Here is a 13,086-nt window from a genome sequence, read left to right as displayed (position 1 = left end):
TGAAACATATACATTACCAATATGTTAAAATAGATAGCCAATGGGAATTGGCTGTATAATGCAGGAAACCCAAAGCCAGTGCTTTGTGAAAACCTATAGGGGTGAGATGGAGAGGAAGGTGGGAGGGAGGTTCAAGAAGGAGGGGGGCATATGTACACTTATGGCTGATTCATGTTGATATATGGAAGAAACCACCACAATATTGTAATTATCCTCCAATTAAAGATAAACTTTAAAAAACTTTAAAAATAAAATCATAATAATGACATGGAAAATAATTAATTAATTAATTTTAAAGATGGAAAAAAAAATAAAATTTTTAATAGTGGAAAAATACATATAAAATTCGCCATCCTACCCATTTTAAGTGTACAATATACTAAGTGTTGTATAACCAGTCTTCAGAATTCTTTTCATTTTGCAAAACAAAAAATTAACTTTTAAAATAAAAACATATTAAATGACTATGGAAAAAATGTTAATGTTCATGGTAACATTCAAAATAGTAGAATGGCTAGGGAAAGGAGATGAATGTTACATTAGCCTTCTAAGGTCATTGACACAAATGATCACAAGGGGTGGCTGAAAATAACAGAAATTTATCCTCTTAGCTCTGGAGACTTTGAAATCAGGGTTTTGACAGGGTTTTATTCCCTCCAGACTCACCAGAGGAGAATCCATTCCTTGCTTTTATCAGTTTCTGGTGGCTCTTGGCTTACACTACATCCCTTCAATCTGCTTCTAGTTTCTGTGTTGCCTTCTCTTATTCCATATCAAATCTCCCTCTGCCTCACTTAAAAGGACATTTGTGATTGTATTTAGGGTCCACCCAGATAACCCAGGATATCCTATCTTTTGATCCTTAACTTAATCACATTGGCAACAGCCCTTTTCCAAAGAAGTTCACATTTATAGATTCCAGGAATTAGGAGCTGATATCTAGGGGGAGGGCGGGCTGGTGTTCAGTCTACTCCAGAGAAACACTGAAAACCATGCTCCATGAGGACATTCAAGGCAATCTCTCAAGGACATCGTCATAAACAACAAGGGCCAAGCAGACGTAAACACACTATAGGTATTTTATAGGGGAAAGGGAGTGAAGCAGAAGGAAAAGGTTGAAAGAGGTGGATTGCAGTGAAAATGTTGTATAATGGAGAGAGTGCTTGCTCCCTGGAAGAACACACAAGTGCATCACATAGATTGGCTGAAGGACTCCACCCCGCAAAGCCACTGAGGAGCCCTGGACTGGCCAGTCAAAGAGTAGCTTTAAGACAGTAACAATTTGTTATAAAAACAACAACTTCTTGGTGCCAGAGTTGTTCTTCTCTGGCCCATTCAATTCCCTACAATACATTTCATTATTTCCTTTAAGGAAAAAACAAGTCACACTTTTCTTCCCCACTAGTACTACACATATGCCCCTTATACTGGCATAGGATTTACCAGCTCTCCTTTTCACTGAAAAGGTCACTAATTTCCAGAATTGTTCTTAGAAATAAATGCCCAAGCAATATTTTGGTAAGCCTAAAGAAGTATATCGTATTGAAAATTTCCTAGGAAATATGGATTCAAGACAGTATTCTACCAGGTAGAAATGGGTGCCTTTGGATAATCACTCAACCACTGAAAGGTGGTTTAGAATAGTCTTGAAAAATGTCTTCTCTCCATCTCTAAACTCTGAATTCCCTGGTGGTATTGAAAATGTTTTGAAGAAAATAATAGTTGACTTACTAGGCCTCCTGATAGAATGCCTGAAGAAATATGAACAGAGGTTCATAACGGTGACCAAAAGCACCCCAAAGATAAAGAAACACAAGAAGGCAAAATGGTTGTCTGAGGAGGCCTTACAAATAATTGAGAAAGAAGAGATGCAAAAGGCAAGAGAAAAAGGAAAAGATATACCCACTGTGTATACCCAAATGCAAAGTCAAGAGGGCCTTAGGAAGCATCACTATGAACAAAGCTAGAGGAGGTGATGGAATTCCAGTTGAACTATTTCAAATCCTAAAAGATAATGCTGTTAAAGTGCCACACTTAATATGCCAGCACATGTGGAAAACTCAACAGTGGCCACAGGACTGGAAAATGTCAGTTTTCATTCCAATACCAAATAATGCTCAAAACACTGCACAATTGCACTCATCTCACATGCTAGCAAAGTAATGCTCAAGATTCTCCAAGCCAGGCTTCAACAGTATGTGAAGCGTGAACTTCCAGATGTTCAAGCTGGATTTAGAAAAGGCAGAGGAACCAGAGATCAAATTCCCAACATCTGCTGGATCATCAAAAAAGCAAGAGAGTTCCAGAAAAACATCTATTTCCGCTTTATTGACTATGCCAAAGCCTTTGACTGTGTGGATCATAATAAACTGTGGAAAATTATTCAAGAGATGGGAATACCAGACCACCTGACCTGCCTCCTGAAAAATCTGTATGCAAGTCAAGAAGCAAAAATTAGAACTGGACATGGAACAACAGACTGGTTCCAAATCTGGAAAAGAGTATGTGAAGGCTGCATATTGTCACCCTGCTTATTTAACTTATATGCAGAGTACATCATGAGAAATGCTGGGCTGGAGGAAGCACAAGCTGGAATCAAGATTCCTGGGAGAAATATCAATAACCTCAGATATGCAGATGACACCACCTTTATGGCAGAAAGTGAAGAAGAACCAAACAGCCTCTTGATGAAAGGGAAAGAGGAGAGTGAAAAAGTTGGCTTAAAACTCAACATTCAGAAAACTAAGATCATGGCATCTGGTCCCATCACTTCATGGCAAATAGGTGGGGAAACAATGGAAATAGTGAGAGACATTATTTTGGGGGGGGGGCTCCAAAATCACTGCAGATGGTGACTGTAGCTATGAAATTAGAAGACCCTTGCTCCTTGGAGGAAAAATTATGACCAACCTACAAAGCATATTAAAAAGCAGAGATGTCACTTTGCCAACCAAGATCCATCTAGTCAAAGCTATGATTTTTCCGGTAGTCATGTATGGATGTGAGAGTTGGACTGTAAAGAGTGCTGAGCACTGAAGGATTGATGCCTTTGAACTGTGGTGTTGGAGAAGACTCTTGAGAGTCTCTTGGACTACAAGGAGATTCAACCAGTCAATCCTAAAGGAAATCAGTTCTGAATACTCATTGGAAGGACTGATGCTGAAGCTAAAACTCCAATACTTTGGCTACCTGATACAAAGAGCTGACTCATTGGAAAAGACCCCGATGCTGGGAAAGATTGAAAGCGGGAGGAGAAGGGGACGACAGAGGATAGATGGTTGGATGGCATCACCGGCTCAATGGACATGAGTTTGAGCAAGCTCCGCAGGCTGGTGGTAGACAGGGAAGCCTGATGTGCTGCAGTCCATGGGGTCACAAAGAGTCGGACACGACTGAGTGACTGAACTGAACTGAACTGAACTGATACCCAACTGAATGCAGAGTTCCAGAGAATAGTATGGAGAGACAAGAAAGCTTTCTTAAGTGAGCAATGCAAAGAAATGGGGAAGACTAGAGATCTCTTCAAGAAAGCTAGAGATATTAAAAGAACAATTCATGAAAAGATGGACACAATTAAAGCACAGAAACAGCAAGGACCTAACAGAAGCAATTAAGAAGCAGTGGCAAGAATAAAGAGAAGAACTACACGAGGTTTGGCAGAAAATAGCAAAATTCTGTAAAACAATTATCCTTCAACAAAAAATAGATATTTTTTTTTTAAGTTTTAATGATCCAGATAACCAGAATTGGGTGGTCACTAACCTAGAGCCAGACATCCTGGAGTGTGAAGTCAAGTGCGCCTTAGGAAGCATGTTCCCTCCAGCACTCAGTAAAGCCTCTATAAATCATGATTATGATTCCTGTTTTAAAATGAGGAAACGTGGGACTCGTCCAGTAGTAAAGAATATGCCTTCCGATACAGTGGACATGGGTCAGATCCCTGGTTGGGGAACTAAGATCCCACATGCTGCAGGGCAACTAATAAGCTCATATGTCACAACTACAAAGATGCCCATGAATCACAATTAGAGAAGCCCACACTCCACCATGAAGATCTCACATGCCACAACTAAGACCCAATGCCACCCAAATAAATATTAATAAAATAAAATGAGGAAATGTAATTCTTAGAGAGGTTAGTTGACTATTCAAAGTGGTGCAACCAAAAATGTCAGAGTTCACACCCTGTCCAAGTTCAAACTTCATACTCTTTCCCCAAATCATGCTTCTCCCCTTATCTCTAGCACCTACTACAGTACCTAGAACATAGAAGACTCTTGAGGAAATAATTGATGGGTAAGAATAATTTAAAAATGGAAAATGTAAGCAAAGACTTGTTTATACTCTGCACATGGCATGCTACCTCTGTAATGCTGGAAATCACAAGGTGTATGTGTGGGAGAGGGCAAGCAGAGGCAGATAGAGTAGTGATTCACAAAATAAAGCTTACAAATTACAACGCTCTACATTGCCTAAAGCAATTTTCACAGGTATTGGTGCGTTTGATTCTCATAAAACACCTGGGAGGTATGAAACGTCAGGAAGTAGATTCTTACTTCCAGCAATAGAAATATACTCTGAAGTATTACCTAACTACAATTCCTATGTGATAGGGATAGGACTCAAAGCCAGATCATAGGACTTCTTGTCCAATGCCTTTCCATCTGGGCAGCACACTCGTTTTTGCCGTGGACTCTCCCTGGAGGCCACAAATCCCTTACCAATAACTTGCTCACAGGTTCTAGGGCCAGCAGCCTTCCACCAGCCCCCTGTTACAACCACAAGTAAACACACATACAAACGTCTTTTTGCTATGTTTACAATGCCCTAGGAGTGAAGAAAACAAGGATGGGAAACCTGAGGAAGGTATAGAGAATCTGTAAAGGGCACAGGATCTGACTAATGATGTTTTCATCACAGCTTTCCCAGAAGTTCTTGAGAATTTTTTCCAATGGCTACTATGAATACACTGTATATGTGCATATATTTCTAGGTGTAACTCATGCTCATGATTTAAGAAAAGTCATAGATTATCCAATACAGTCTTGGCGTCTTGGAAAGCTTCAAAGTCAAACCTGGATGAACACCCAGCTCTCTCATCCTCTTGCTGTGGGACAGTGGACCAATTTCTCTCACTTTATCTGTAAAAAAGAACTACAGAATGATTTTAAGTATAAAAGTGACCATCAGTATAACATACCCAATACTATCAAAGCAAATAATTATTATTCAACCAATTCAACTAACCATTAAATTCTTATGTAAAACGGATATATTTACATATCCATTCTTTGAAACTGTAACAACTTCACTGCCTTAGTGCAATAACTCTAATAAGTCACAAGTTATAAGTTAATTAAATGTAGCTTGTAAGCTCCTGTAGGCTATAACCTCCATGAAAATGGAAATGGTTTACTTACTTAACATTCTATTCTCAATGTAAGACACAATGTCTGATACATGGTAAGCCGTTAGTCAATGTGTAATAGAGAAGGTGGAAACTAAACAATGAATTGGAATGAGTAAAAATATCAATTTAGGCAACTACAACTTTTACTCCTATGTACATAAAGGGAACTTCAAAAGAAGCTGTTTTCTATATTGTATATTCTAGTTAGAAATTCATCTTACATTTCAGTTAGAGAAGGCTTAAAGATAATTTTGCTTAACACCAAGAAATCAAACTTATTATTTCATATAGCAAATTTATAATTCCTAAATTATTATGTACTGTATTAGATATGTGCTGGGCATTTGTAGTTTTGCCTACTTATTCCCTTTTCCCTTATCATCTGTACATGTCATCCCAATTTTCTTTTAGAAACCCCCTTACTTCAGTCTTGTCTATTCATAGAATGCTTATCCTCATTCCTGGGTCCAAGGATGATAGTGTTATCCACCAATAAATGATAACACAATAGCATCCTGGACACTGTAATTGGCCCAGATATGGGCATGTAACAGACAATCCCTGGATTTGAGTTAGATTATTGGGACACCATCTCTGTCTTCCAGCTGATATTTTCAAATTCATAAAATATATGCCTAAGGATATGAAAATATTATCTTGTTGCCAAGCGAATTTGCTTGAGAATTAAGCCAGTAAGAGGAAAGCAGGTTGAGATAAGGAATGATGCAAGTTGCTAAAGATAATAAAAGTCCAGCCATGTCAGGTAAGTGAGCCAGTTAATTCCCCTCTTTGTTTTCTTAAGTCAGTTTCAATGTGTTTCTTAAACAACTAAAAAAGTAATTCTAATACATATTATCACATCAAAATCACCAATGTTTTAAGAAAAGTTGATAGGGAAAAACATAAAAGTTGGACACTTCTATCCATTATTTAATTTTTCTGTGTATGATAAGAGTACCATCATTTGCTTTTAAAGAGCAACTAACATTCAACATATGATCATTTAAATAGATGCAGAAAAACCATTTGACTAAATTCAATACCCATTTATAATTAAAAAATAACTCTCAATAGTGTGGGTATAGAGGAAACATACCTCAACATAATAAAGGCCATATATGATGTACCTACAGGCAATATTATCCTCAGTGGTGAAAAGTTAAAAAGCTTTCCCCCTCAGATAAAAAATAAGACAACGATGCCCATTCATACCACTTCTATTCAACATAACTGAAAGTCCAAGCTTATCAATCAGGCAAGAAAAACAAATAAAAGGCATCCAAATTAGAAAGAAAGTAGTAAAACTGTCACTATTTGCAGATTGCATGATACTATACATAGAAAATCCTAAAGAATCCATCACAATAACTATTAGAACTAATAAAAGTGAAAATGAAGTCACTCAGTCATGTCCGACTCTTTGCGATCCCATGGACTATAGCCTACCAGGCTCCTCAGTCCATGGAATTTTCCAGGCAAGAGTACTAGAGTGGGTTGTCATTTCCTTCTCCAGGGGAATCTTCCCAACCCAGGGATTGAACCCGGGTCTCCTGCACTGCAGGCAGACACTTTACCATCTGAGAAACCAGGGAAGCTCTAGAACTAATAAATGAATTCAGTAATTTTACAGGAAACAAAATTAATACACAGAAATATATTACATTTATATACACTAATAATGAACTATCAGAAAGAGAAATTAAGAAATCAATCTGATTTACAATTGCGTCAAAAAGAGTAAAATACCTAGGAATAAATCTAACCAAGGAGGTAAACGACCTGTACTCTGAAAAGTATATGACATTGATGAAAGAAATTGAGAACAACATAAACAAATGGAAAGATGTACCATGTTCATGAATATTGTTAAAATGTACATACCACCCAAAACAACATGCAAATTCAATCCTTATCAAAATATCCATGGCATTTTTCACAGAAACAGAATAAATAATTCTAAAATTTGTATGAAACCACAAAAGACTGTGAATAGGCAAAGCAATCTTGAGAAAGAACAAAGCTGAGGGTATCACGTTTCCTGATTTAAAACTATACTACAAAGCTATGGTAATCAAAACAGAATGGGACTGGCACAGACACACAGATTAATGGAACAGAATAGACAGCTCATAAATAAACCCACACTTATACTGCCAATTAACCTATGGCAGACTGCCAATTAACCTATGAAGACAAAAATGTAAATTAGAGAAAATACAGTATCTTCAATAAATGGCGTAGGGAAAACTGGACAGATACTTGCAAAAGAATGAAGTTAGACCACTTTCTTATGCCATGTACACAAGAAACTCAAAATATATTGAAGACTTAAATGTAAGATTTGAAATCATTAAACTTCTAGAAAAAACAATATAGGTGATACACTCTTTGACATCAATTTTAGCAATATTTTTTGGATATCTGTCCTTCTACAAGGGCAACACAAGTAAAATAAACAAATGGGACCATGTCAAACTGAAAAGCTTTTATACAGCAAAGGAAACCATTAACAAAATGAAAACGCAACTGAGTGAATAAAAGAAGATATTTTCAAACAGTAAGTCTAATAAGTTAATATCCAAAATACATATAGAACTCTCACAACTCAGTATTAATCAAAACCAAACAATGCCATTAAAAAGTGAGCAGAGGATCTGAATCTAATTTTCTCATAAAAATTATACAGAGAGTCAATAGACACATGAAAAAATGCTAATCATCACTAACCATCAGAGAAATGCAACTCAAAACCACATGAGCCATCACCTCACACCTGTCAGAATGGATATTAGCCAAAAGACGAGAAATAATGTGTTAACAAGGATGTGGAAAAAGGGAACCCTTGTGCACTGCTGCTGGGAATGCAAATTTATCAACCCTTATGGGAAGCAGTATTAAGATTTAATAAGTTGTAATAATTTAATAATAAATTTTAAAAGCTAAGAACAGAACTATCATATAATCCAGCAATTCTACTTTGATGTATTTATTCAAAGAAAATGAAAACACTTTCAAAAATACATGTGAACCTCAATATTTATTACAGCACTATTTATAATAGCCAAGATGTGGAGACAACCTAAATATTCATCAACAGATGAATGGATAAAATGATAAACACATACCCACATATACACAATGGGATATTAGTCATAAAAAAGAATGAAATCTTGCTGTTTGCAGCAACTTGGATAGACCTAGAGTGTGCTATGCTAAGTGAAATAAGTTAGGCAAGTACTGTATGATTTCACTTATATAATGAAATATAAAACACAAAACAAATAGACATAAAAAAGAAACAGACTCATAGACAGAGAAAACAAAATGATAGCTGCCAAAGGTGGGAGTGAACATCAGCAAAATAGTGGGATGGAATGAAGTACAAAGTTCCAGTTATAAAATAAACAAATAACAGGGATGTAATGTATAGCATAGGGAATGCAGTTAATAATATTGTAATAACTTTGCATGGTGACAGATGGTGATTAGGCTTATCATGGTGATGATTTCATAATGTATATAAATATTGAATACCATGTTGTACCTGAAACTAATATAATATTGTAAGTCAATTATACTTTGACTAAAAAAGAAGAATATCTAACACTGATTGCATTGATTGAGCACAGTCAATATTTATGAGCACTGGGCAAAGTTCTCACATGAATATGCGTAGGGCTAGCAATTGCCTTTGAGGGTTGACACAATTAAAAAATGTCGATGCATGAGAATGGATGGGTTTTCCTTGAAAGAGCCATTAAGTTGGCTCTCTCTTATGTCTGGCCTGAAGCATGTAAGTGATTCTGAATGCCTTTATTAAAAAGTGAATTAAAGGTCAGAAGTGAATTTTCCTTAGTCCTTAATTTCCTGTGTGTGTGCCAAGGGAAGAAAGGGGAGAGGGCATTGTGGGAGGGTTCAATTTGTTAAATCCCAGATGAGGATCCATGGTCACTAGGAAAGCTGTACCACAGGCCTGATTAGCTAGGTCTGGAGGCTGAAACTTTGGAAAAATGATTCCACATCCCTCTGGTGGAATGTTTCATACTGTCAAGGATGATAGTTGAAGGAGTGATTAAAAAGGGGAAAAAAATCAGGGCTTATCATTTAAGCATATGAGATGTAAGAGTAAGAAACAGATGCTCAGCTTTCACTTAGTTCAATTCAGTTCAGTCACTCAGTTCTGTCTGACTCTTTGTGACCCCATGAATTGCAGCACGCCAGGCCTCCCTGTCCATCACCAACTCCTGGAGTTTACTCAAACTCATGTCCATCGAGTCAGTGATGCCTACATCTAGGCAATTGAGGACACACAAAATTTCCAATATCATTTTCCAATTTTGGTTTGATTCTATTATTATATGTCTTTGAAACAGTCCCCTGTGCCTGGACTTTCCTTATGCTAAATTACCCCAAGGAGTCAAGCTGATTTGGGATTGAACAAGGTCTCTGTCACTGGTTTTCTGGTTACTTCTCTGAGCCTCGCTTTCTTCATTTTCAAGTCAGAATATCAAACTCTGCCTCTAGGATGGTATAAGAACTTTGTGATGATGCACATAGAAGTATCTTAATAAAGCCTTGTACATTCAGGAATACAACAAATACTTCCCTCTCTTCTCTGAGTCACATCATTTAGCAAACATATTAAGGCATTTTATGCAGCAAGATGGTGGAATGAGGCAAACACGTGAGTGGGGTAAGATAAGTGGAATTTGTATCTTGTATCTACTATTTACCACCCATGAGACTTTGACAGTTTCCCTTTTAAAGTTTACCATTTTTTAATCTTTAAAAGAAACATATCACTATTGTCTCTTCTACTTCACAGCGTTGCTAAAAGGATCAAATAAATCAACAAATTTTAAAATGCTTTGTAAATGGATGTGTCAAATATTAATATATGTGTGTGCATATATATATACACACATGTATACAGAGCTGTATGTCTATCAAACTGTACATGATCTAAAAGACGTACAAAAAAGGTACAAACATTAAAAATATATTGGTCTTCATGATGTTGGATTTGGCAATGAATTCTTAGATATTCTATCAAAAGCATGAGCAACATTAGATAATAAAAAATTGGACATTTTCAAAGTTAAAAACCATTTGTATATCAAAGGATATTATCAAGAAAGTGAATAGGCAACCCACAGAATGGGAAAAATATTTGAAAATCATGTATCTGATAAGAGTCTAGTATTCACAATATTTAAAAACTTTCATGACTTAAACTATAGAGATAAAAAAAATTTAAGAGGGCTAAAGATTTTAATACACACTTTATCAAAGAAGATATACAAATGGCCAAAAAGCACATGAAAAGACGCTCAACATTATTAGGCACTAGAAAAATGCAAATTAAAACCACAATAAAGTATCTTTTCATACCCACTAGAATGGTTATTTTTTTAAAAAATGTAACAGTGGAAGATAACAAGTGCTGGGGAAAATGTGGACAACCCAGAACACTTGTATATTGCTATTGGAAATGTAAAATGGTTAAACTTCTGTGGAAAACAATTCAGCATACCCTCAAAGAGTTAAACATAAAATTACCATATAAGAATTACCATGTCCAAAAGAATTAAAAACAGGAACACAAGCAAGAACCTGTACACATATGCTCATAGCAGTAGTAACCACAGGAGCTGAAAGATGGAAACAGTTCAAACATCCATCAATAGATGAAAGGATAAACCAATTGTAGTACATAGATTCAACAGACTGTGGAAAATCTTAAAGAGATGGGAATAACAGACCACCTTCCTTGCCTCCTGAGAAATCTGTATACAGGTCAAAAAGCAACAGTTAGAACTGGATATGGAGCAACAGACTGGTTCCAAATTGGGAAAGGAGTACATCAAGGCTGTATATTGTCACCCTGTTTATTTAACTTCTATGCAGAGTACATCATGAGAAATGCTGGGCTGAAAGAAGCACAAGCTGGAATCAAGATTGCCGGGAGAAATGTCAATAACCTCAAATACGTGGATGATACCACCCTTATGGCAGAAATTGAAGAAGAACTAAAGAGCCTCTTGTTGAAAGTGAAAGAGGAGAGTGAAAAAGTTGGCTTAAAGCTCAACATTCAGAAAACTAAGATCATGGCATCTGGTCCCATCACTTCATGGCAAATAGATGGGGAAACAATGGGAATAGTGAGAGGCTTTATTTGCGGGGGGTGGGGGGTGGGGCTCCAAAATCACTGCAGATGGTGACTGCAGTCATGAAATTAAAAGACACTTGCTCCTTGGAAGAAAAGCTATGACCAACCTGGACAGCATATTGAAAAGCAGAGACATTATTTTGCCAACAAAGGTCTGTCTTGTCAAGGCTATGGTTTTTCCAGTAGTCATGTGTAGATGTGAGAGTTGGACTATAAAGAAAGCACAGCACTGAAGAATGGATGCTTTTGAACTGTGGCATTGAAGAAGACTCTTGAGAGTCTCTTAGACTGCAAGGAGATCCAACCAGTGAATTCTAAAGGAAATAAGTCCTGAATATTCAATGGAAGGACTGATGCTGAAGCTGCAACTCCAATACTTTGGCCACCTGATGTGAAGAGCTGACTCATTGGAAAAGACCCTGATGCTGGGAAAGATTGAAGGAGGAGAAGGGGATGACAGGGTAATATGGTTGGATGGCATCACCAACTCTATGGACATGAGTTTGAGTAAGCTCCAGGAGTTGATGAAGGACAGGGAAGCCTGGCGTGCTGCAATCCATGGGGTCGCAGAGTCAGACACGACTGAGCAACTGAACTGAACTGAACTGAGATGCAAACAGAATGTTATTCAGTTATGAAAAAAAAAGTTATTAATATATGCTACGACATGAATGAAACTTGAAAACACTATGTTATGTGAAAAAAAAAAATATATATCCAGCCACAGAACATCACATATTGTATTATTCCACTCATGAGAAATATCCAGAATAAATACTTTTATATAGAGAGAATGAAGCTTGGTGGTTGCTTGGGATTGGGGAGGGGACAGGGAAGGGTGAATGGGGAGAAACTACTTAAGGTGTAAGAGATTTTACTTGGACTGATGGAATGTTTTAGAAATAGATAAAGGCAGTCATTCTCAACATTGTGACTATACTAAATGCCACTAAATTGCTCACCTTAAAATGGTTAATTCTAGGGACTTCCCTGGCAGTCCAGTGGTTAAGATTCTGTGCTTCCACTGCAGGGGGCACGGGTTTGATCCCTGGTCAGGGAACTAATGGGCTTCCCCAGTGGCTCAGCAGTAAAGGATCTGCCTGCAATGCAGGAGATGAGGTTAAGATTTCTGGGTCGGGAAGATCCTCTGAAGAAGGGCATGGTAACCAGTGTTCTTGCCTGGAGAATCCCAAAGACACAGAAGCCTGGAGGGCTGTGGTACATTGGGTCACATAATCAGACAGAACTGTAGTGACTGAGGACACATGCAGGGAACTAAGATCTTGCATGCCACATGGCAAGGCCAAAAACTGAAAAAATGATAATATAAAAAGCTTCTGTTTTTAAAAAAATATGGTCAATTCTATTGTGTGAATTTCATCTGAATAAATTATTTTTCAATAGATTGACAGCTTCAATAATGTTCAAGAAGGTCCTTCAAAGGACTGTTCTACATCTAAATATTTTGAGTTTTTAAAAAGAAATTAAAGTAGTTATTTCATAAATG

Source organism: Cervus elaphus, chromosome 20 (assembly GCF_910594005.1).
Source record: "Cervus elaphus chromosome 20, mCerEla1.1, whole genome shotgun sequence".
NCBI lineage: Eukaryota > Metazoa > Chordata > Mammalia > Artiodactyla > Cervidae > Cervus > Cervus elaphus.
Note: the sequence above shows the minus strand (reverse complement) of the source record.